The following is a 24,987-nucleotide window of genomic DNA, read 5'->3' as shown; positions in this document are numbered from 1 at the left end:
TCTGCACAAAATAAAGGAAGTAAAAGGTGGCATTCAATAAACCAGGAAGATGGGATATGTGGAAATGAGGTAGTAGCATCATGCAGGGCAGTAATCCTGCTTCCTGCTGTGGATGTTTTGATTGAAACATGCTCATGTAGTGGAATGAGACTCTAGATCCCCCTTTAAATATTTGCAATATTTTAATTCTGATTTGCAATAAATAATATGACTAATCCGTGCTTCTTCTCATTGCTTTATGATTATCACTTGCGCTGCACATCTTGGCTGCTCTTAGCACTTACAAGGCTCTGATATATAGCTAAATGTTTCTGACTCCATCTGGTACAAAGAGAAGTGACACAGAAGTGCTCCCCAGCCAGTTTATTGCAAGTTAATGTAAATCTGTTATAATGCAGATGATGAAAAGTGCAGCGGCTTCCATGAATTCTGGAAGCTGCGATTGGGTTGTGGCTGCTGCGCTGCCCTCTGAAGATTTGCTGGGTTTAATTTTACATTTTGCACAGCCATTAGCTGGCTGAGGTTCCTCACTGAATCACGTTGCCACAATACTTCTTCATTCTCCTCTTCCTTTTCTCCTCACAGTGACCTCGTTCACCCAAGTTTTTCATCCCAGTCTCTCATTGCTTTTATCCTATAAATTGTAGCCTCCCAGTACATCGAACCATAAGAGCCGTGCAGTTGACCCCTGTAATGGACTATTTTGTTAACTCTTGTATGGGGGAATACAGTAACATCCCTTCAAATTTGCTGTGTGTTCTTTATCATTCTGAACATGAACCAGAGTGTGCCCAGGTGGCCAAGAAGGCCAATGACATCCTGGCCTGGCTCAGGAACAGTGTGGCAGCAGGAGCAGGGAAGTGATTCTTCCCCTGTACTCAGCACTGGTGAGGCCACCCCTGGAGTGCTGTGTCCAGCTGGGCCCTCAGTTCAGGAAGGCATGGAAGGGCTGGAAGCAGAAGAGCACAAGGTGGGGGGGACTGGAGCACAAGTGCTGTGAGGAGAGGCTGAGGGAGCTGGGGTTGTTCAGCCTGGAGAAGAGGAGGCTCAGGGGAGACCTCCTCACTCTCTACAGCTCCCTGACAGGAGGGTGTAGCCAGGTGGGAGTCGGGCTCTGCTCCCAGGAATCAGCAGTAGGACAAGAGGGTTCAGGCTAAAGCTGTGCCAGGGGAGGTTTAGGTTGGATATCAGGAAGAAATTTTTTACAGAGAGTGATCGAACATTGGAATGGGCTGCCCAGGGAAGTGGTGGATTCTCCGTCCCTGGAGGTGTTTAAGATGAGACTGGATGTGGCATCAGTGCCATGGTCTGGGAGCCACGGCAGGGCTGGATCAAGGGTTGAACTTGATGATTTTGGAGGGCTTTTCCAACGTGGTCCATTCTATGATTCTATGATTCTCACTGTTGTCTGTGTCCAGAAACAGAAGCAAAGCATGGCAGCAGTGCCTACAGGCCTTGTGTGTGGGCACGGGTCTTGTGTGCTCATGTTCAGTGAAACTTTGTGTGTGTCTTTCCCAGTATGACCTCTGTGTAAATATCGTCATTTCTTCTGTGCAGCATTTTGAATTTTAGTGTCTGCAGACTGTCAAATGAACCTCCAGGCAAAGAACACATTCATCTTACATGGTTGCAGTCAGAGTTTGTCTGCTGTCATGTAAAAAAAGTGGTCTTAAATGTGCACTGTGCTGCTTAGTCTGATATTTGTAGGTGGGCATTGGGTGATCAGATTCTGTCACCCAGCATTGAGTGTTGTTCTACACTTACGTAGACCCTTAGGCAAATAATTATTTCCCCCTCTATTTTCTGTATATTTTACTGTATACAGGGATAGAATTACATTCAGTAGGGTAATTAAACTGTGGCAAATTAGGTAAACCTGGAATGTAATTAAAGTACAGTAAAAACACCTGTAAATGAAAATTGTTTCATTCCCTCAGGGAAAATGTAAAAATAATCTTTGTCATGGAGTGCCGTATCTAGAATCTTTACACATGCCAACTAACGTGTTTTGTCCTTAAGTAATTTGTCTAGAAGTAAATGACTGCAGTATTTTAAAAAATAACTAAAAATTAGGAGAACATCCTAGTTCTTACGAGTTCTTTTCCTGCAGACTGGGCAGTTACCCAAGGAAGAAGTTGTGATCTTTCTGTGGTTACATTCACCGGTCCAACCAAGTGGATAGGTTAGAGGTAGAAGGCAAAGGCTAAATAGATACAGGCTTTGGGTCTGTTACTTTATTAACAATGGAGCTCATCTTGTCCGAGATAATAATGCCCCACTTTGTAAATTCATGAACCTGGAAGGAGGCAGAATGTGGTGCTGACTTCGCCAACCGTTTATTCTAAAATATTTAAAGTTAGAGTGTGAGTTCTGTTGCACAGAATGATTTAAAATTAATGCATAATAAGTACAATCAATGATCGTAGTCTTCCCAATAAACTTTGTGTGCTGGTGCTGTAGGTGGTATTTTCCCCTTGTGTGTATTTGTCATGTCTAGAGCACTGATGATTTGGAATGGGGACTTTGGTGTGGATGTTTACGTAAAATCTTAATTCCAAATACAAATAAAATTTAAAGTTGATATACGTTTTTCGGAACTTAAAAAAACCTCTTTTTTTTGGTGAGCAAAACAGACTCATTTCCAACCAGTTCTAAAATAAACTCTCAAAACCCTCTGAAATGCAAATTTATTGAAATAAAATGGTCCAGTCACCTGTCTCCTTGTGCTCCTGCAGCAAGGTGACTACCAGAGGAATAATTTCACATAAAGCTTTCTCAAGTGTTTTTCCTTCATCCTACAATAGAAGAGATGTATTTTTTTATTAAAACTGACTCTTAATTTTAATAATTTATTTCCTTTCTTCTTTTCATTGCAGAGGAAGTCCATTGTTGCTGTGAGTTTCGTTGCAGCTTTCCTCTGCCTGATCATCGTCCGTCTCACAAATGAAGTAACTTTCCCTTTGATCCTAAACTGCTTTGGACAAACCAGTGTCAAGTGGATCCCATTTTCTAATGGTCAAAGGCATCCTCTGAGAACTCACTATGGATATATAAACGTAAAAACACAAGAGGTAAGACCTGGTATCAAGAGCACAGCAAAATGGACCAGTAGATTTCTTTTTTCTCTGATCTCATATAATGCTTTTCTACCTGCCTGCCCAGTGTGAAAACTGAAGCCAGCAGTGTTTCTGAGCATAGTGGTTATTTTAGAAGTGTGCTACCACTTAAATGAAATTTTTTAAAATTTCTGTCGTGTCTGCAGTGGAGAGAGCAGTGAGCTGGCCTCAAAGTCACACTTGGTTGCAGTGAAAACTGATATTTAAACAAGCAAAAACATTTTTCAGATTAATTTCAATTTCAATCCATGTAACTCAAAAGGAGCTTTTCTTGTGTTTGTTGTAATTTTGCCTGGGATTCCCAAGGAAGAAGTAGTTTATTTGTGTTTGTATGGGCATGGAAGAGGAAAAGGGAGGGATTTGTGAAATGAACATATGTGAGTGTAGAAAATGTATAAAGCTAGAAGTTTACTGGATTTTTCTGCACTAACACATGGTAGCTATTTCAAAGCCAGGTATCTATTTCCATTCTGTACTTCAAAATGCATTGACCTGTATCTGCTTTGCAAAATACTTGCTCTGTGTTAAAAATACCTGTGTGATGAAATTAGGTTTTACAGGGACAACTGCTTTAAACTGTCTTAGTTGTCAAAATATCTAATGCCACTGGGTTTTGGTGATGGTGGTGCATTTTGCTCAGGCTCTTCCTCTCTCTGTGTAATATTTATAACAGGTGGAAACTTGCAAAATAAGGTAACATAAAAGAGTGACCTCTTTCTAAAAGTTATTTCTGATCAGTCATGAGAAATACTGTCAGACTTCTACTTACTGCTGTTTATTTTTCTTTATAAAATTGCAGTTATTAATGAATGAAATTCATTCACACAACAGCTTTTATAGAGAATGAAAATACTTTGCCACTTCATGATATTTAGTCCTATAGGTGTATTGGGCAAATTAGTCCTTATTCTACCTTTAGTGGGTTAAATATGAAAATCAGAATGAGAGGGAGGTATAGTTTTTAGGAGGCAGCTTCTTTTAAACTTCTGTAGCTTTTAATTGTTGTCCATGTGAGATGCAGCACTGAGTATTTTGGAGGCCAAAGTACATTATCTACCAAGAAGAACGGACAAGCACCTGAAAGGAAAACTGTCTGGGTGTGAAATGTAGTCCCAGGGAAAGGAATGGGAGGTGCTGTTGAGTTCAGAAGGGCTAAAGCTTCATCCAGCATCTTCATCCCTGTAGAAATGAGAGGGCAGTGTGTTCTGCATGTCCCTGGGGTATTGCCACAGTGCACACATGGAATCTGAATGAGGCAGAGCTGCCACGGTCACTTGATCCCTATCGGTCTGAACTGATAACTGGAGAGGAGAGGAGCATGCTAATCCATTTTTATCCACCATTGCCTTCATCAGAGGTTAGAAGTAGCTTGTGAGAGCCTTAATTCATTCTTAAATATGATAACACGCTTGGAAGTTCTAACAGTAAATGGAAATGAATGTCCTGAAAGTTGGTGACCGGTATCGATTAGTAAGACATTTGTCTCAATTTAGCTTAGGTCATGAAGGACTCCTTAAACTTGGTAATTTTAATTGTTTTCCCTCTTGTATTTGCAGATTACATTAAATATTTGCTAATTAAAATGATAATGAAGAAGCTGAACATGGCTTGCTTATTGTGAATGCACTGACTTCTGACTTAATTATTCCCCGTGCGAGGGAGGTTTTGTTGTGCTGCCCCTGTACAGAGCTCATGTTCCTAACACACACTCATGGCTTTCTCAGACTATGATTTTTGAAACACAGATTGCTTTGTAGAATAAGCATTTGTGCATTATTTGTATTAAAATGGCTAGCAAGTATCAATTGTTCATAGAGATTAAAAACACAGGTTTCTCATTTCTTTATTGTGTCAAATGCATTGAATGTCTGCTCATTTCATAGAATTAAGTGATATTTTTTAGGGGTTTTGTGCTTCTATAGTATGTAAGGTAACAGAAGGTCCACTCCATGAGTGCAGCTAATGCCCCAAACAAATGTGGCCAAGTTTTTTGCAAAATGGGACAAATGCCATCCCATCAGTGGGCAAGGACCAAATGGTGAGAAAATGATACAGTAATAAATTATCAGAAAATAAAGTGATGGAAGGAAAGATAAGGAGAGAAGGCTTTTAAGGACATGAATTTTGGCATTTTCTTTTCTCTTTTAATGGCAAAATCCTTCTCCACCTGTTGAATGTGTTCATATTCTCCTGGAGTGTCCTTTGAATCCTGTCACCCCTCTGGGTCCTGTGTGTCTTCTGCTGTGTGGTAGCACTTCCTCCTGTTCCTCAACCATGTCCAACAGCCTTCTTCTTTTCTTCATGTTTGTTCTCTGTTCTCCTTTGCCTGTTCCTCTCAGGCTGCAGTCTGAGGTCTGGCTGGAAGCAGCATGCCAGGGCTCTGTAATCCCAACTTGTGATTGTATTTAAATATTACATATACAAGTCAACAACCAGAGTAAATAGGGTAATGTACCACCAACCCAGTCAGTCATCCGATGAGACAGGGAAGTTAGAAAATCTAGATGAACTGCTACTCTGCCCTTCCTGTCCCTCTGTTGCATACTTACTTTCTGAAGAAAAAGGAAAACCAAACCAAAGGAAAGAAAAAACCCAAAAGTTTATTCTGTAGGAAAAAAAGTCGAAGTTAGGAGGAGCTAGTTTCTTTTGGGGTAAGGCTGAATGGGATGAGACTTGAAAAACTTTATGAAATGATGGAAAATCAGTTAATTGGCAGTTAAAACTAAAGCGATCAATCGTTTGTAAATGGTGATATGAACATTAGTGTTTATCTCAAGTAAAAAATAGTGATGTGGCTGTTATTAGATATGATCAGAATAATGCTATAAAGACATATTTCAAGGGTGTTTCATGTTTGATTTGACAGTATAATATTGGGGAATTTTTATTATTAAAAAGTCTGAAAAAAATCCAATGTTCCTATAACAAGATTGTATGGGAGTATTTAATATAAAATGCAAAGAGAGACATAATTAAGGCTGTACATAATACAGGGCTGTTGCTATGGTTTCCTTGATTTGTAACTATAGCAACAGCTTTGGAAAAACTGACTTTATGTACAGTAAACATACTATATTTGAAATATAAATAGATATGAAGTGTTGTACTATACTGGGCCATTATGTCTAGACAAATCCTAGTTTCACTTTTGAGGTATTTCTGGAATAGATGATTCTTCACCTAGAAAGTTTGCATCCAGGACCTGTCCTCACTCCCCTCAGCAGAAGAGGATCCCACAGCAGCCCTCCACGATGTGATCTCTTTTCCTTGAGATTTGTGGGAGACTATGACTGCCTGTTTTGCAGTATTACTCTCTTGCTCAGTACAGGAATTTTGACCTTTCAGTGAAAAGGTGGTGTATGAGCAAGATGACCTTTCTGTCCCTTATTTCCTCCACTTTGTGCCCATGGATTTTTGGTGATAGGTCCCATGAAATCCACCTTTAGGAAACGTCATGCCCATCATGTGTTAGTTACTTTTATCCTATTCCTGGTATTTTTTTTCCATAGAAAATATTAATTTGATACAACTCCACAGTGGTTACCTGATTGAAACCTATTGCCATTTGAGTAAAATTCACCCCGCACCGCAAGCTGATGTAATGATTCTTTTTGTGTATCAGAAATGGGCAAGGAGATAAAAAGAAGCAGGGAGAGAAAATATAACCTTCCTCCTTCTTTCATACCACTCCTACTCTACAAAGAGTTCTGGCAAAATTAATGAACATCATGTATTTAAATTGCAGCATTATGACATCAATTTAAAATCCATTAGCAGTTTGAAACTTTATGCTAGGCAAGTCTAATAGTGTTCTTGGATATTTGATTGTGCTTCCTGAAAGGTGAATATTGAATAGATTTTTATTCTACCATCAGTATTAAAATAATATAGCATTTTCCTACATACGTAAAATCTGAAATATAGCTGCAATATCACTTGAAACATAATTATAAGAAGTATATTCAAGTGCCGAACAAAGATTAAAACCATTCTTGGAAAAGGGTAAGTTCTGAGATGACCTAAAATCCCTACATTAAACTGCAGCTGTGAGATCTAATGGCTTCATCTGAAATGAATTCTGAGGGAGCAAAGAGCCCTTGTGTCATGAACATCGAAGAATCTCACAGCACAGTGATGAGCATGAGATAAAAGGAACATGCATTGTAGCAGTTCAGATTTTTTAAACCCCTGTCCTAACTGAAAAACTCATCAACACACTGTAATTATGTTGAAGAAATAAATTTGGATCATATGATCACATACCATTTTGTCCCATAACCTGAACAGACCTGTATACAAGCATTAATTTCTCACCACTTGTGGCACACACAGCCACATATATGTTTGAATGGACCACCTAAATCTGGTTCCTTTTTCTTCCTTTTTGCCAGAAGTTCTGTGGTAGAACTTGGCTGAAATGAATGGAGTTTTCCACAAGTGAAATGTCCCAGATATGAATACAAATAGGAGAAGGCTGCAGGCCTTATACACATTTGTGCAGTCCTTTTTATTATTTTTTTCCATCAGAATAAAATGCATTTAAAAATGACAGCACTTGAAGTTTAGAGGAAAACTAACATAACATGCAGAAATGTGATGTGCTCTCTGACTGTAAGATGAGGTAGATACCATTTCAACATTAGCAAAAGCATAGTTGTCAACATGTTGGAAGTAATCATAGGATGGATCCATATCAACCATGAGAGAGCACATTCTTACAAAACTTGAACAATTAACTTAAACAATGCATAAGGAAAGTGAAGAATGTGATGAATGTTTTAATATTAGTTTCTTTCCAGATATGGGAAGTAAGAAAAAATTTCAAAAAGACTGAAATTTTTATGTGACATACTAAAAATATGTAAAGCTACAACCATCCTGGGAAGGTTTAAGTTTTTACCTCTGTTAGTAATAGGTTAGAACAACACTTACTGTGAAGAGAAACTTGGAGAATAGCTCTGGGCTTCATGTCAGAACAGAAGGTGCCAGACTGTGAACTTGCACTGTGTGTTCAACTGACTCCAGAGGTGCTGTTTTCATACTCTTGTTGGGAAAAACTGGGTCCTAGAGAGGCTAAAAAGCTACATGAATTCACTGTGACAGAAAGTTGCTTTAGTATTTAATTTCTGACACATGGATGACTTCTATCCTGTCTTTTCCTTTGGGATCCCATTCGTTGTTACAGCTTAAGAATTCATAGGATATTTTGTTAAGAAAAGGTCATTTGTTTCATAGTGATTTATCATTTATGTCTCTTCTGAGACACAGTTTTATATCAGTTGCACAGTTACATCATTTCAGCCTTAGAAATCATGTAATAACAGTAATAATAATGAAAGGACAACTAAACATGCCGTATATTCTTCTGGATATTTTTCCGCTTCTGCTTTTTTAGTTTTCAGGAGCAGCTCTCCTTGTAGGTATTGCAGAAGGATTGGTTAAATAACATTTTAAATGACAATCACATTCTGAGAGACATCCATGTGGTGGGTTGTTGGTTCCTGTCCCCCCACCCCTCTGTGTTTGCCAACTGTACCAGAGCTCCCATTCCTGGCTCTGGGAGCCATAGGCACCCACTTGGAAAAAAAATTCCTGCCAAAGACTTTAACCACCAAATGAACAACTCCAGGAGCATATCTTATATTATAGAAATAGATCTCAATAAACAAATTATCACCAGAGTCCCCACTGCTCTCTTCCTCTTTCCAGCCCCCTTTTTGCCTGGAAGAAGAGAGAGTGTTTAGAATAAGCTGCAAGGTCCACTTGAAACCACTCAGGCTGTTATGAACCTACAGGAGGGAAGGCAGCACAGATGATGTGTGTCCTCAGTGGAGTAAATCCTGCCAGCTCAGCCATTTTCCCTCTGTATATATGGAATTAGCTTAGGTTTTTAAAGCTGCCCCAACTCTGCTGGTATCTCACAAGGAAAAAGTCAAGTGCCAGGATAAATATATCGAGTATTCTATACAGAGGAATTAAATCTGCTCCACACGGAGCCTCAATGTGATGAGTCAAGCAGTGCTGCCTGTGTGGCAGCTCTGCCTTTTTTTAAAAAAAAAAAAAAAAAAAAAAGACTAAGGAACTTGAGCAGAGATTACTATCAGCCAGTGAGCTGTGCCATCAAAACTCAATCCCTAAAGAATCTGTGTTGGTAGAAATAAATGTCTGCGATGCAGTCATGGGCTGGATTGATCTGCTGAATGGAGCTTATAGGTTATATTGCAAGAGGTGCCTGGTATCAAAGATTTGCCATCTACCTTGGTTATAGGTAATTTGCAGAGATTTCTCACCTTCTTGAGGATTTTTTTACTGCTACTGAAAGGCAGGTTTACATCAGCTAGTGTTAGTCTCCCTAGAGAAGGTGCTTGTTGTGTTTTCCATGTGAGGAGTGTGAACAATGCCTCTCCAAATGAGAGGCACACCACCTGGAAAATTGCCTGGAGACCACCTGGAAAACAGAGAAAAAGCTGAGTGTTGCAGTTAGCTAGTAAAATTTTGTTTTAGTTAAATGGCAGATGGACCAGAAAAAGTGAATTGAGTATTCTGTGGACTGGTAAAGAAAAGAACAGAGAAGTTTGGTGCAATGGCATTTGAATGATACCAATCCACTGAGGGAGATAGGAAAGATGGGCTCACTCTTGTAACGAGCAGATGAGAGTGAGAATTCTGTTACCATGACATGATTTCAGCTTTAGTCAATAATAGTTGCCAAATAAAGGATGGGCTGATTTGTATTAGTGGCAGGCAGGGTGTTTTCTTGGTGTTCCAGTTCATTCACTGGGAGACCAGTGCCCTCTCATTTACATATCTTCCCACTATTGCTGTTTAAAAATTAAGATGCCTTCATCAAAAGAAGCCCAGTGACACCCTCCTGAGCTTATACCTGGAGTCCTTTTCTCACAGAGACTCAAGGTATCCTTTGCAGCAAGGTGTTGCTACTTTTGGATGTGATGATGGCAGCTAAGGTACACTTTGCACCGGTCTGTAAAATACGCCACAGAGTAAAAAGAGCCGGTGAAAATGGAATTTTGCTCCTATAATTGTTTCTGTGCGAGGCCTTTCTGCTGGCTGTGGCAATCAGCGAGTTCAGCTCTTTGAGCTCTTGCCCAGCAGAGCTGTTCTGGCAGAAATGCACAGCACTGAGCTGACCCAAGGCTATTAATAGTTCCCTGCAGGGAAGCGGCGCTCCAGCCACACACGCGCAGTCACATGGACGCGCGTGGGTGCACATGTAAACACAGAGCTGGAACTCGCTCGAGGGACAGGCTCCTCACACTGACAGTCATGCCAATTACTAGTTAGCTTCAAAGCCACAGCCATCTTCCTTGAAAGCCTCTGCTTTCCAAGTTTGCTCCCGTGGCCATCTGTCATAGCCTGCGTTTGGCAGCTCCGGGTTCTGCTGCGAGGCTCTGTGGATTGACTGCACAGTTTTGTCTTTTTTATTGTTCTCTGAGTGGGGGGGAAAGTTTCTACCACATGAGCCTTTTCTCTTAGGCTTTTTGGTAGATTAAACTGTGAACTTTAAATGCGTATTTGAGCTGTTAATCTGCACTATCTGCTCTCAGACCGGGCTGGAACAGGTGGACTGGTGTAAGTGCTGCACAGAGAAATGAGCTTAGAGACCCTCTTAGAGCAGATGCAGATTGTACCAGCAATAATTGCTTTTCTTGAGGTAGTCTCTCTTGTCTGACTGACTACATTAGTCCATTCTACCAAATATGTGGTTTTTGCTCTGTAAGAGGGCCTGTATGACTGTCATATCAAAAATCTCATACCCCTTACTGGCATTACTGTGCTGGCAGTGTGTGCATCTTAGACCTCTACTTTGTACATTTACAGTATCTGTTACAAGGAGCTACATTTTCTGTGGGTGTAGCTGTAAATTTTGTCTACTCATCATAAATTGTTTGTGAATTACCTCTGAACCAGTAAATGATATAGCCACCAAAAAGTTCATGGTAAATTGTGTCTATGGGGCTGCACCCTAAAATGAAAACCAATTCAGTCTGGGTAGGGGCGGGAGAGAGAAAAATAAAGTTCTGTGTTATTTGCAATACTTCTTTCTTCCATCTTTATTTTTCCCTCTCTCCAATTGATGTATTTTCCATATTCAGCTAGTCAGAGATTACAGTAATCTGTTGTTTCCTCTCACTTAGAAAAGCAGTTGTCATGCCCATTCGATGAATAAATACAGTGCCAAATGAAAAGCCCAAAACAAGTGCAGAGAAATTACTAGAGTGATTTTGGGGTTGTCCTCTTAATAACAACAATTCGTCCTTCATTTTTATCTCCAACCCCAGGGATGAGCATTACTGCCTTTACCCTGCTCATACCAGTCAAGTCCCCTTTTCTGCGAGTAATGGCATCATTTTTTGAAGTACAGCTTCTTGAATTTGTCTTTAAGAGTTTCTTGTAGTCAGAACCCAGAGCTTTGGATTTTAAATTGATGACAATGACACCAGTCTTAGATCAATATTTCTCCAGGGGGCAGAACCTGCTTTGCTCCAGTTGGAGACTGCAAAGAGCCCTTAAGGGTCTTGTATTAATATTACACCAACCAAAGTGCAGGTTGGTTTGGGTTGATTTCCCTAGTTCTAGTTCAGTGATGCTACCACCCTCCCTCCCTTCTGCCTTTTTCAATGCTGTTGCCTAGGATTCATGTTGGTAAAGAAGAGCATCAAGTTGAAAAAGTATATTTCTAAGCTTTCCTTCAGATGCCTTCAGACTCCTATGAGATGCCTGACTGCATGCACAGGAATCACCCCAAACTAGTTCCAGGGCAGTACACTGAAAGCTGAGGTCAGCACTGGCAAACATCCTACAATGGAAATTAAGTACCAAGGTGAAGGATAAAGTTGGGCCCTTAGGTAAGAACAATAACCCTATATTTGATCACATTACAGTATATTACGGAATTGATCAGTGAATGACAGTTTCGTTCTCAGGTGTCTCTTAATTAATTGTGTAATTAATTTTATTAATTTATCAACATTTTCCAGCTTAAAATACAGTTTCTCATGTCATCTTATTTCTAGCATGTAAAAGTTTTGTTATGTCTGTCCTGTTTCCTGTCAGCTCTTCCTTTTTAGAGCCAATCTGCCTTGTCCAAAACTGCTGATTTTTCTTAAGCTTCCTCTCTGATTTGGCTTGCCCTTAACTGCCCAAAATTTCTTTCACTAGATCATGAGATTGATTACCTCTTCCCCCCAAATATTCTGCTACTTAGAACAGCTTTGAAGGCATAGATTGGAGATTTACAGGATAAGAAACTGCTCTTAAGCCAGGCTATTACTGCGTTATGCACAAGGCTTGATTCCTAATGGAATCAAGGTGTGGCCCAAGATGAATCATTATATTGACCCAGTCTTCTGGTGGCAGGCTTTGTAAAAGCATCTGGAAATAGACTTCAAACCAGAAGAACCTGTGGCAAAATTGTGTCTCAGGTCAGAACTCATGTACTTTTTAAAGTTTCTTTCTGATGTCTTTCCAAGCATAACTTCTTTTTCAAATGAGTGAGCCCCAAAAAAGTTTATTTGAAGCCATGTGGGTGTTTCCCAAAGGCTGAGTACAGGCACTTTTCAGTGTTTCCAGAGCTAAACCAGCTCTCTACTTAGAAGCCAGAAAAATACAATTTTCTCTAACACATAGCAGATGGTGCTTCTTCATTAACCAACTCCATGACAGACCTTCAAGGTGTCCCACAGGAGAGTGCTTTGGAGGTAGAGGGATTGTCCTCTGGGATCCTCTGTGGTGATGAGTTCTCTCTGGAGCTATCCTACTTATTTCTGCTCCAGTTGGTCCTTGGTGTTGAATGTGCCTTGTCATCATCACCAGTATCAGTGACAACTGATGGAGCTGATAACATTTTTGTAAGGCAGATAATGATGATTGGTGTTGATCTTTTACTCAGAAGAGTGTGGGCAGAGGAACAGGCTGGAACTTTTATGAGCTAGCCTCAGTTTCTGTCCTGCTGCTGACATGGCCCAAAGTACTCTTCACTGCTTCAGGATCACCATGTTTGTAAAGCAGCCATGTTTATAAAGAGCAAGTAACATTTTTTGATCAAGTTACTTCTGGCCATGTTCAAAAAGTAAAATGAGGATGATTGCCTGTCAAAAAATGATTGGGAATCTACTATCCCGGATAGATTATCACTTATTGCCATTGTAATACGGCCAGAACTTTATTGTCAGAACAACAGCAAAACCAATCTTTGCACTGCACTAATGCTTTATTCTGATTGACAAAGGATGAGGGAATCGAGGTACTGTGGCAGCAGTGTTGGCATGTATTGTATAATGATATATAGCAACTTCAATAGATGCCATTAATTTCTGCATGAATTCTGTCTGTCTTTGATAAGCATGTGTAACTCCTAATAAATTATTTTGGAGCTGAGCACAAGCATCAAGGAGAAATGGACTTTTGTAGGTATGGAGGCTGATGATAGCTGAAAATGAGAAGGCAAAGCTGACAGATAATTGTAGATGAGATGTCATTTTCAAGCAATGGATGGGGGTGATATTGTTTCCTGTTTGAAATGAGTTACCACCTCTGCTGGCCGCAACGTAAGGTAAATTCTGTCGTGAAATCTAAATCATTTGCTATGTAGAGCCTGTTGATAATCACATAGGAATCAGCACTGTGGAGCTCCCTCCACTTGCTCTTAAATGGCTTGCTCCCATTCTGGTGGGTGTTATCCACTCTTCATTTCCTGGGGAAGAAATGGCCCTCTGTGAGGTCGTTTATCTGAATAGTGCAGAAATAATTTTCTGCAAACATAACTATTACCATAACAGAACCCTTAAAAAAAAATTACAGTGACACTCTTGAGTTTTCTGAGATTAGAGTCTTCCTTTAAGGCCTCTATTTCCTCTGGTATTACTTCCAGTCCTGTTCACTGAAACTACAGTGCACGTCTACCACAAATAGCATGAATAATGCATGTATTTTTCTGGTACTTTCAGTGTGTGCTAAGTAGTGACATATACAAAAAATAAAATCTAGATCTGAAGAAAACCAATTGGCTACTCATCTCCCTGCTAGTACATGATTGACCCATATTCCACATTAACTCAGGTTTTAATCTCCCTGGTTTTATAGTTACAATTCTCGGGCCTTTACCCACATCCCTCAGAAGATCATGTCGCAGACTAATTGTTCACCACTTGAGTATATCCTCAGACTGAGATACGGGAAATATTACAGCTGTTTATACCTCTTCATTTGCCTCTTCTTTAAACATCCTAAAATATTTCCACTTCTTATTCTCTTTTTTCTTCCAGTGTACACAGACAGTTGCAGTTTCACCTTAATCACCATGTTATCAAGCAAAACCCTTCCTTATTTTTCCTAATTCATCCACAGCAAGAACCCACTTTCTCCTCACTTCTTGCTGCCTCAGCTTCCTAGAAGTCAGTACGGGATTCAGCTCTAATGGAAGAGAGGAGATGACATAAAATGTGACCTCTGCTTCTAGACATCAAATTACCTTGGATTTCTTTTTCCTGACATGGCTTGGATCTTTGTTCATGAGATGAAATGAATCACTTCCTTGTTTCCCAAGATGTGCCCAGCTTGTTACTTTCCTCATGCTTTTACACTCTTACTGCAAATACCATTTATTTTCTCTTGAAAATTGTTTGGAAAGATAAGTCAGATTTAACAAGGAAAAGATGAGGCCAGTTAAAACTGTTTAGAACTAAAAGGCAAAGTGATTTTTTTTTCATTGGTTTGTGGTTTGTTGGGATTTTTCTTTGTTTCAGTCCCTGTGAGAAATCTCACAGTGGTTTGAGTTATTCTTGAAAATAGGATTTTTAGCCATCGTTTTTTCCCACTGTGCAGTAGCGTTCTTGCAGTTTAAATATCCTTGTTCATTAGAGGAAGAGTTTTCATAATGGATTAACAGAATGGATCTATTAAGAAATTAGGGGTTCGTTTTATGTTCAAACCCCCTGCTTTATATACACATTTCTAGTTTTTGTACATTCAGGTTAATTGTCCAACTATCTAGGAAGCTGTATTCTGAATTCCCGAAAATCAGTCTTTTTATCAGTCTTTACTAAATGCAAAAATGCCTCTAGTAATTTCCTTTCACTCTCTAAGCATGTCATTTTTCTTTGAAAAATTTAGTTTGTCTAGCAAGATCTTTACAAACATAAATACAATTTTAGCTACTACATATCACTAACAGGCATTTATTTCTATGTTAGATGTGAGTAGGTATTATTGTATAATGCATCTTAAAATCTGTTGGGATTTTTAAATTGCTAGAGGATTCATTTTCATTTCTTTCCAATATGAGTCTCTCTCTCTCTCTCTCTCTCTTCAACCATTAGTTATTTCTGGATGCAATGAAGTATTTGTCTACCTAAGGATGTCCAAGATTTCTGTTACTGTTTTGTATTTGAGATAGGATAATCTTTAAAAAGTGTTCTACACAGAGGTAACTCTGTAATTTAATGATTGAGGTGATTTGGGAGGGCAGATATGCTTCTAGATTGCATGTGTAGATTTACTCCCAGTATCACTTCAAGCAAAACCTCAGGTTCTCATGCTTTGTGGAACCTCTGTGTGAGTCTGCAAGACTCCCTTCCTGTTAAATACATCTGGTGTTTTGTGAGGTTCACAGCCCAAATTCTGTCACAGGTCACAGCTCCCTGCAGTAGTTTAAGAGCAGAGGAGACTGAAACAAGGTGAGGAAACATCTGCATATATTCAGCTTATTAGCTTACCCAGCCCTATGCTCAGTGGCATTTAAAACCCCCCTGTTTTGCCCCATCATAACTGAACAGTTTATGGTAATCAGGAGTGTTTGTGGCTCTAATATAAATTCTAGTGTGAAAGAATGCCCAGTTTCATTTTGCAGCAGAAAAGGGACTTGACATGAGCTTTGGACCATAGGTAATAGGTTCTTGAAGGCTCAGTGTTACTTTCAGCAAAATGCTAATCTGGCAAATTGGTACATTTAACAGTCATCTGCAAATGCACCCTTTTGTGTAATATGCAGTTGATTGTAACAATTATGGATGCTATTTAATGGTGCCATCCTTAAACTTTCCTGTGTGATACTATCTAGAGAATTTGTTACTGATGAAATCATTACAGTGGTATAGGAATGAAATAGGTTGCTGCTGAAATTACTCTCAAAATCTAATTGTAACTTCACTGGAATTTTTCCCATGATGGATGTTAAGTATATGCATATTTCTTATTTTTATAGAAGCAGCAATTTTATTTGTATGCTTAATTTTATTTCACTATCTACTATGTATATATTAGGCTTTGCTTCTCATTTTCAGCTGTGGTCAAATAAAACTGTAGTCCAATTTGGCTTTTATCTGATGTTCCTTCATTCTGAATGAATAAAGCAACAATAAAGCAACATATTTCCTTTCTTTAGACTTCCCTAAGATTTCTTAAATTAACACAATGAGGAGCTCTTTTTTATTAATACCTGAAATGCTGCAAGTCCTCTCAGTTTCCTTGTGAGGGCTTCCTTGGAAAGAAAAACATGTTTTATGATTTCTTGCCTGCAATCAATTCAGATTCCTTTTTTTTTGTTGTTGTTAATTTTTTTTAATCAAATCTCTTATTGTACCCAAAGGTTTCTTTATAGGCTTGCGATTACCTCATCTTTGTTTCAGACAGCGTCTGGTTTAAAAACAAAACAACAAAAAAGAGAAATCTTCTTGCATGTTTATAGTCCATGAAGAATAGGTGAAATCCTTGGCTGTAGTAGTGTGACTGCCCAAGTTCCCACCTCGCTTCCCTGCCACTCTGTTACATTATCTCTGTATTGTTCTAGCTCTTATTAAAACATGGGATATTTCACTGCCTTCAGAGCAACAGCCTTACATCCATCAGTAGTTGTACCATTCCTTCTTTCTGCTCTTGATCTTACAATATAGGTTGATCCTGCATGAGATAAAAAATGCCCGTGTCTGTTCATCAGATTCTGTCCCTGTAGTCACAAAGCATGGAGATGGCCACCAACCACCACTTTAGTCACCAGCCCTAGAATCAACCTGACTGCTGGGCTCAGAGGAAAATGGTGCAGAAATAGCTTTTATTTCCCATGCTCATGTTTCACGCATTTTCTCCATCTTCCTAAAGCAGAGGACTGACTGAATGATACCTAATTTGGTAATTACTGCAGATTTTCCATCAGGAAACTGGAAACTCATGAATCCACATTTCTAAAAATGCTACCTCTGTACAAAATGTATTTATATGCATTTGAACTCTGTATTCTCATTGTGCTTAGAAGTGGGCTACCCTATCTCCTAAACAAGAGAAGGCTTTGCAGAGTAAGGAGGAAAATCCTATTGACATGGTTTGAATAGTCCCATGGATTTCTGTTATTTTGCTTAACAATTGCTTCCAAAGAGTCTCAGATACCCGATGCTATTTGTTAGGAGCAAATATTGTTAAGACTATTGTGCTTATGTTGTCCTGCTGCTGTGAAAATGGCCGTGGGATTGTTACCTTTCACCCAGGTGGTCCCCACTGATGGCAGAAATGACCTTGATTTAGTGGCTCATCTGAATGCAGGCAGCTCTGACTGTGTGATGGCATCCCCCAAACGCTCAGCTGCGGTGTCAGCATTGGACACAAGCCCATGTCTCAGTCAGAGATGTGCATCCCTGACCTTCTAGTGCACAGGCAATAGTGCTGCCAGCCGTGTTGTGCTGACAGGCAAAGGACTTGTTTTTGGAATCCAGAAGTGAAGAAATTGAGCTAAACACAACACAGACTTCTACTGATGAAAAAATGCAGCACTGGACCCCAGACAATCTTACCTTCAGTTTCCAAATTATTTTCTTTTCCAGGTTTCTGGGAGTGATTTACTTCATTAATGCAGTGTGATCTGTTTAAATTTTATCCCAGAATGAGTTCTTTTAGCTGGATAAAAGCCTTTTGAAAAAAAACTGATTTATGTCACCGTCACAGCTTTAAATAGAGCAATTCTGGTTCAGTGGCAAAGTGGTGGGGTCAAGGTCCTTGGTCTGCATTTTCTAAGTGCTGTGTATGGATTTGCATGCACACAGCTTGCGTTAGCACTAACACAATTTGTGCATGTGGCCCCTGTGCAGTAGTTTGGGAATGTAGCCCTCAACAGAGAAGATATTTACAGCACTGAAGCTCATGTTGGGAAATATGAACAGCTGTGCTCCAAACAGAAAACACACATCTGAAGTAAGACAAGCATACTGAAAATGATGTCCTGGCAGTTAACGTTTTTATTTATACACACTGCTTGGCAAAACTGAAAGGAAGTATCATTCTTTCAGGATTAATATCTTTTGCAGAGCTAATAGGAGGAAAAAAAAAACTGTCATCAGAAAAGATTTTTGCTGATTATAATTTTTTTTTTTTTGCTGCAGTTCCTGTAGTGTTGGTACAAAAGATATATAATTAATAAGTAAAAGCTATGTCACTCTGCTAATTATGTTTTACTAGCAGCGAGATGGCCTCTTTATACTTTTGAATACTGAGTTGAAATCATTCCTCTAGAGCATATATTGGCATAGATTTTTAGATTTTAATGTTTTAAATTTTCAGTTCTAATTTCTCAGCACCTGCTGTGCACAGAAAGTGAGCACCTGAGAAAGGCATTATCCATCATGCTGTTATAGGAACCTTGTATTTACTTGCACAGTGTCTAGAGCTGACTGGTAGCTAAATCCACATCAAGTTAAGAAGACTTTGCAAAAAGAAATGTTAATTAATTTTAAATTTGATGGATGGAGTGTGTGCCAGTGCCTCAGATTTCCACTGCTGTGCTTCCCTGGAGTTGACCTGCCTGTCTGTCACTGAGTCCCTGCCGGGTGACACCTGGAGGGTTGGAGGTGTAGTTCCAGTGATCCTCGTGCTCAGGGAGCAAATAGAGCTTTTGCAGGATGTGTGATAGTTCTCTAACTAAATGGACCCTGCTAAATACCTTACTTTCACAAACAGTTTTACATGTGGAGAGGTTTGGGGTTGAGAGGTTTTTCTTTCAGTAACGCTGATATGGCAGAGCAGTTCTTTTTGATATCAGGTATCAATCCCATTTTGCAGATTAGGAAAGGGAGACCTTGAGGTTGTCATTTACCCGAGACATAAAGCAGGTCAGTAGCAGGGCAGACCACAGCTCAGGCCTCCCGAGTCCAAGACTCCAGACTTTCACTATTCTTGTGGGGCAGTGGGCCTGTATGTCCAGGGAATAATTTCTGTTGCCAAAAGGAGAACTAACTGGTGGGTGGAAGGCACAAAAAGCAATTTAGAACATAGACTTGATAAATACCACTTAATTAGTTTACATAATGAATTTTGGAACATGGCCATCTGTTAGACTCCAAATTTTGGATGCTTCTTTAGTATTAATATTTTATTTCTTAATGACGTATTAGTTGGTCAGGGTGAAATATATTATTTTCCCTAGAGCTAGTTAGAAAAAGATTTTTCCAATAAAAATCATGAAGTTATAATTAAAAGAGAAAAATACTGTGGCTACTGAAGTAGAAAGTGGGTGTTCTGCTGCCACCATTACTGCTATGTTAGTTCAACTGACTGAAATCCGTGTGGAGGGACAGGAAGGTTCTAACCCTGCCGTGGACAGCACAGCTGTCACTCTCATGCTGTGGACAGATTTCTTGGCTTTTTTATATGCTTATGTACCTTTGAAGCTGACATAGTACTAGTAAGGTTGCAGAGTCAAGGTTCACCATGAATAAAATCACTTGTCCACTTTTGATTCAGACCTCTGTGACGTATCCGTAGTGTGCATAACAGGATAACTTCAGCCTCATTCATTGTCCAGATTTGACCATTTCTGGTGCCAGGTGGAAATGCATAAAGAAGTTGCTAGGACTGCTGCCTTATTCACTGAGGAAATGAAAAGCTGTGAGGGATTCACACTACAGGAATGGAAGGCAAGGCTGTGACAGTTCAGCATTAATGCTAGCTGCTGAATTCTATTCTTGCCTCTGTTGCAGAACTTCCATGTGATTCCAATCTAATCAAGCCATGTTTTTACTAATTGTGTGTTTACTTTCTGAATGCTTAGTTTGAGACCCTTGGGTCTGATTTATGAAGCACTGATCTTTCACAGAGATAGCTCAAGTCAATGAGAATTATTTGAATATACAAATTACCAAAGAATTCTAATTGCTCCAGGTTCTCTGTGTCAGTGAGTAAATACTTCTTAATTTAATTTATAACTTTCACCTAAATTTCTCAGACCCCTTCTGTTGAAGAGGGCTAATACAATGGTATTTGAGAAGTGAGGAGCTATTCTAGGTACTGAATGGCATCCCAGGCAGGAATTAATAAGTCTCAGAGCAGGGTGTGAATAGTGCCCAATAAATGAGGCATGGGGACACATTGACTAATAACAAGAAAACAAAGGCATTGAGTAGCTGCTCATTATGTCAGTCAGTGCAGGCAGGGGTCCAGTGGAAAAAATAGTAGGTGGTCGGGTAATTAAAGACAGTATCATAATGCATGCACACAAGGTTGGCCAATTAGGGCTGTGCAGCAACCCTAATTCTGACACTTCCCTAAATTTTCAATGCTTGATTTTACACATTTAATGTTCCCTAGCATATTTTTGGTGTATTTACATATATACGCTCCCCCATTGCCTCCTTCATTGCCAAACTGTTAATTGGGTAGAACTACTGAGAAATGCAGTTGGATAAACAGGGGTTTGCAGTGAACCTTGGATATCGTGCTGCAGAGCAGGAAACTGCAGGCTGTCAGAGCTCTGAAGGGTTTACATCAGTGGTGATGAATTTGGCTTCTTTGCTTAATTATTTTTAAGAAGTTAGTTATGTTCTTGGTGCAGTCTCTTTTCTTACTCACTGTATTACATTATTTCTAGTTCTTCTACATGACTGATGGTGTGGATGAAACATCTTTTAATGAGAATGTGTTTCTAAGACTCTTCTCCCTTGAGTGTGAGCGGTCTTTGGTTATGGCCCTCATTTAAAACAATAATTTTATTTCACTCATTTCTTCTTTTGGAGACTTATTATCTGCAGCTAATACTTCAGTTCTGAAGTTCAGCTTTTTAGTTGGAATTAACTGGCTGCATGATTTGGAGCTTTTTGGAATACCAGTGAAGAACAAGAAACATAAAAGTGGAAAAACTGAGAGACTGGGAAAGAAGGAGGAGGGACAGGAAAGGAGATAAGTTTTATTGAGACTTTTTGTGTTGTGCATGCAAATAAATTATTTCAGTGCTTCAGTGGTGCTGCTCTCCTGAGCTGTGCCACTACAATTGCTCTGTAAGTGGTCTACTGGAAGTAGAACTCCAATATTGTGAAATAGGCCCTCACTTGAATACCAGTCTGGCCAAGGGTTGAGCAAGGGCCTTGTGGAAAGGGACCACTGGTGGTGTTGGTGATCATCAGTGCTAGTAATAGCATCAAAATGCAAACCCAGGTGATAGATACAGAATCAGAAAGCAGAAAAGCTCATCCTTTTTTTGTCTTGCCCTCTCTAGATACTCATAACTCAATTAGTTTCTTTCCCTTTCCTAGGATTTTACCTGACATCATGGTGACAAGAAACCATGAATGGAGGTGTCTGCATTATGTATCAAGTCATGCAGAGATCATCTTTAAAGCACTATTTGTACGTTTTCCAGAACCAGTTCTTGGACTTAGATTGAGATGGGCTATAATTAAACATTGATTCACAGGAATTAGGGGATTTTTTTTTTTCCTCTTTGAGGAAATGAATTTTAGTACAGTCATGGCATAGTATAACTTTGTTTTTACGTCAGAAAATAAGCTGCAAGTAACCTTTTACTTGCACTTAGTGCTTAATATTTATTTCAGTTTTCCAGTGGTATTGTCTTTACTTGCATCTTTTTCTTTTGATTGTTTAGCATTTATTAATTCTAAGGCTGTGAAAGCCTTTCACAAAATACCTGAAGTTGTGTCAGAAAGAGATGACTACCTCTGAAATTATATTGACTCTTTTATTGCAGTTTTCATATCAATTTTACCAGACTTTTACAAAACTTTCTATTCTTATAAACCTCTCTCTTTTAGAACCTGTATGGAAATAATTTGGCAATTAATTATATTATAGCATAGCCTCATATTGTGAAGTCTTTTGGAATTTTTTTTTTAAGACAGGTTTAGTACAGGCTCTGACAGTCTTGGCATATATGTAAACCACAGAAGTTTTTCAGAACCTTTGTTATTTTGAGCTCAAAATCTGAATTTCATGACCCATTTTTTCACTTTTCTAGTTAAGGAGTTGTAGAGTCACCTTTTTCTGTCACCCTGTTCATGTGAATTAAAATCAGAAACACAGAGAACATAGATAGTCAGATGATAAGAGAAGGATGTCAGGTCAAACCAAAGGACGTGCAACTTGTCCAGAACTCATAATATCATCTGCTGCTACATTTGGGCTTCTTCAAGAAGCTGTTCTTGAAGTGTCCAAGTGCTTTCACCTTACATTGTTTAAAACTTGCTATCTCAGATAGACTAGTAGCATTTAAGTGCTTATACAGACAGAAATGACCTCTGTGAACTCTTTCTTTCTCTCTCATACTTGTTTAGCAAAACACTTCAGCTCATGTTTAGCCCCAGATATATTCAACAGGGGCCTCATCCAAAACCAGATAAAGACATTGATTTTTCATGTGTTTTGGAATGGATCCCAAAGCATTTAAGCACGTGCTAAATTCTGTATTGGCTGAATTACCTCCAATTTGTAATAGATAAAATTTTAAAGGGAGATAGTCAATGCATGTACACTGAAGGCAGTGAAGCCAGGAGACATTTATACTGCATGAGGATTCCCTAAATTCTCTTTCATTCTTTTTTCTTTTTTCTTTTTTCTTTTTTTTTTAAACAGTTTGCTTCTACCGCAGAAATCCATGATTTGGGTTGATTTCCTGCTGTACTTTTCATCCACAGTAAGCTTCCTTCTTTCCAATAGCAGGATGCTCACTAAAGTATTTCTAACATGGTCCTACTGTGTGATGGTTTCAGAAGGTGATGTCAATTGAAAATATACTGTACAGGTGGCTTATTGTTTAATTTATTATAACCGTCAAATCCTTTCCTTCTTCTAGGTGTTCCTTCCTTACTGTTCTTTCCATACTGTTCTTTCTGAGCCCTTTGTAAAATGTGGGTTTTATTTTTCAAAATGAACCCGGATATGTGTGGTATTTACAAATTTTGATTCCTGGGTTAGGTTGATACTTATACATTGTAAATTTAACAAAAAAATCCCCAGTAAAACGAACCAACCAAACAAAATAATGGAAGTCGGCCCGTATGAACTGTTATCCTTCATTCTTTCCTGTTTTGGTGCAATTTGGTGTAATTACCTGCACTGTGGATATGAAGAAGATGATACTGTTTGTGTTCTGGCACTGTAATACTTTGCCAGTCTCGTGTAGTGATTGCATAGAGCTTGCTGATATTTTGTCCCAAAACTGTGATTTCAGCTTTCAGCAGTTTGGTATTTAAAAGCAGCCAACTGAAATCAGCTGTCATGGACCTGAGTCTTCCTCTTCAACTTTCTGTGCAGACACAGCTTAATACTTGTTTTATGCAAGCAATAAAAACCAATAAGATACAGTTTGCAGAGATGAAAATGGTGAAGGCTTGTTTTTTTTAAATCTATGTGCTATTTGCATATCTAAGACAGATATTGCCCATCATTGACAGAAACTACATGTTAGACTGGAAGTTACCCCATTATGTCTGAGGAAGGCCCACTGGCTAGAATAGAGGTTTGCAGTTCATTTATTTCTCCTTAGCAGAAAATTTTTACTATCCTTTTCTATTTTTATGTTTGACTTTTGTTAGATGCCCTGATTCATTTTCTTTGTAATGGCAACAAATGGTATAAAAAAGCTTAAGTGGTTCTAGTAGGTACACATATGGCACTACACATACTCTACAGTAAAACCTTGAAATGTTCTTTTTATAGACATCCTTGCTTCCTTGTCTGTGGAAAGATTTACAACCAGCTCTGTTTTCCGTCTTTCTCAATGCCATGCTTTCCCACTTTAGGAATCAATCTGTTAGATGAAGCAGTATCAAATCAGTTTTTGAGATCCAGAAGAAATATGTCTAGCCTTACATCTTTTTCTTTGCTGAACGGTGAGAGGATTTCAAGCAAGTTTTTTTACACATGGTCTTCCTTTTTTTTTTAAAAAAAAAAAAAAAAAGAAAAGCCCTCCTGACTGATCTTTCCTGTGAGCAGAGCTCAACTGGGGTTGATCATTATATTTGCCTGTGGGTTTGAGTACTCTGGAGATCATCTAGAGCAACCTTCATTCCCAAAGCAGAGTCAGCTAGAGCAGACTGCTCAAGGCTCTCTCCAGTTGCCTTTGAATATCTCCACAGCATCTCTGGGCAACCTGTTCCAGTGTTCAGCCACCTTCACAATAGAAAAGGGGTTTGTATGTTTGAATGGAATTTCCTGTGTTTCTGTTCATGCCAGTTATATCTTTGCATGTCACTGGGTACCACTGGGAAGAATTTCCTTCCACCTTCTTAGCTCTCACCCACCCCAGTCAGGTATTTATACCAGATCTTTGAACAGGACAAAGTCTTTGTCTTGCCATTAAATGCTGTCAATTCAGATTTGCTCCCCTGAGCCAGGATCCATGAGGTACATTTGCTAACTTTCTTTTAGACTTTGGCTCCTTATGGGCTCTGCCGTCCGTGCCTGCCTTCTGCCTTGTTAAACTTCTGTTCCCATTTCTTCCTCCCTGCATCTGTCTGGGGACTTTCCCCATTGGAGAGAGCAAATGTTACACAGCACAAATAAAACTGCACGAAAAGGAATGTTTCCTCAAACTGCAATACTTTGGGATTTGGTGAACGTAAGCAATAGCTCACTGCAGGAA

At 39.2% G+C, this 24,987-nt stretch overlaps 1 protein-coding gene across 1 annotated transcript in view; it reads left to right on the top strand.

Annotated features, from left to right (window-relative positions):
- Positions 1 to 1,168: 1,168 nt before the first annotated feature.
- Positions 1,169 to 24,987, top strand: part of ST6GALNAC3 (ST6 N-acetylgalactosaminide alpha-2,6-sialyltransferase 3) — a 114,739-nt gene continuing 90,920 nt past the window's right edge. The window contains exons 1-2 of the mRNA XM_018083741.1: positions 1,169 to 1,179; positions 2,877 to 3,071. The gene's annotated coding sequence lies outside the window, so the exon portion shown is untranslated. The remainder of the gene's footprint in view (positions 1,180 to 2,876; positions 3,072 to 24,987) is intronic.

This window comes from Manacus vitellinus, unplaced genomic scaffold, assembly GCF_001715985.3.
Source record: "Manacus vitellinus isolate BGI_N305 unplaced genomic scaffold, ASM171598v3 scaffold_67_pilon, whole genome shotgun sequence".
In the NCBI taxonomy this organism is placed as follows: Eukaryota; Metazoa; Chordata; class Aves; order Passeriformes; family Pipridae; genus Manacus; species Manacus vitellinus.
Note: the sequence above shows the minus strand (reverse complement) of the source record. Positions and strands in the feature narration are given on the sequence as shown.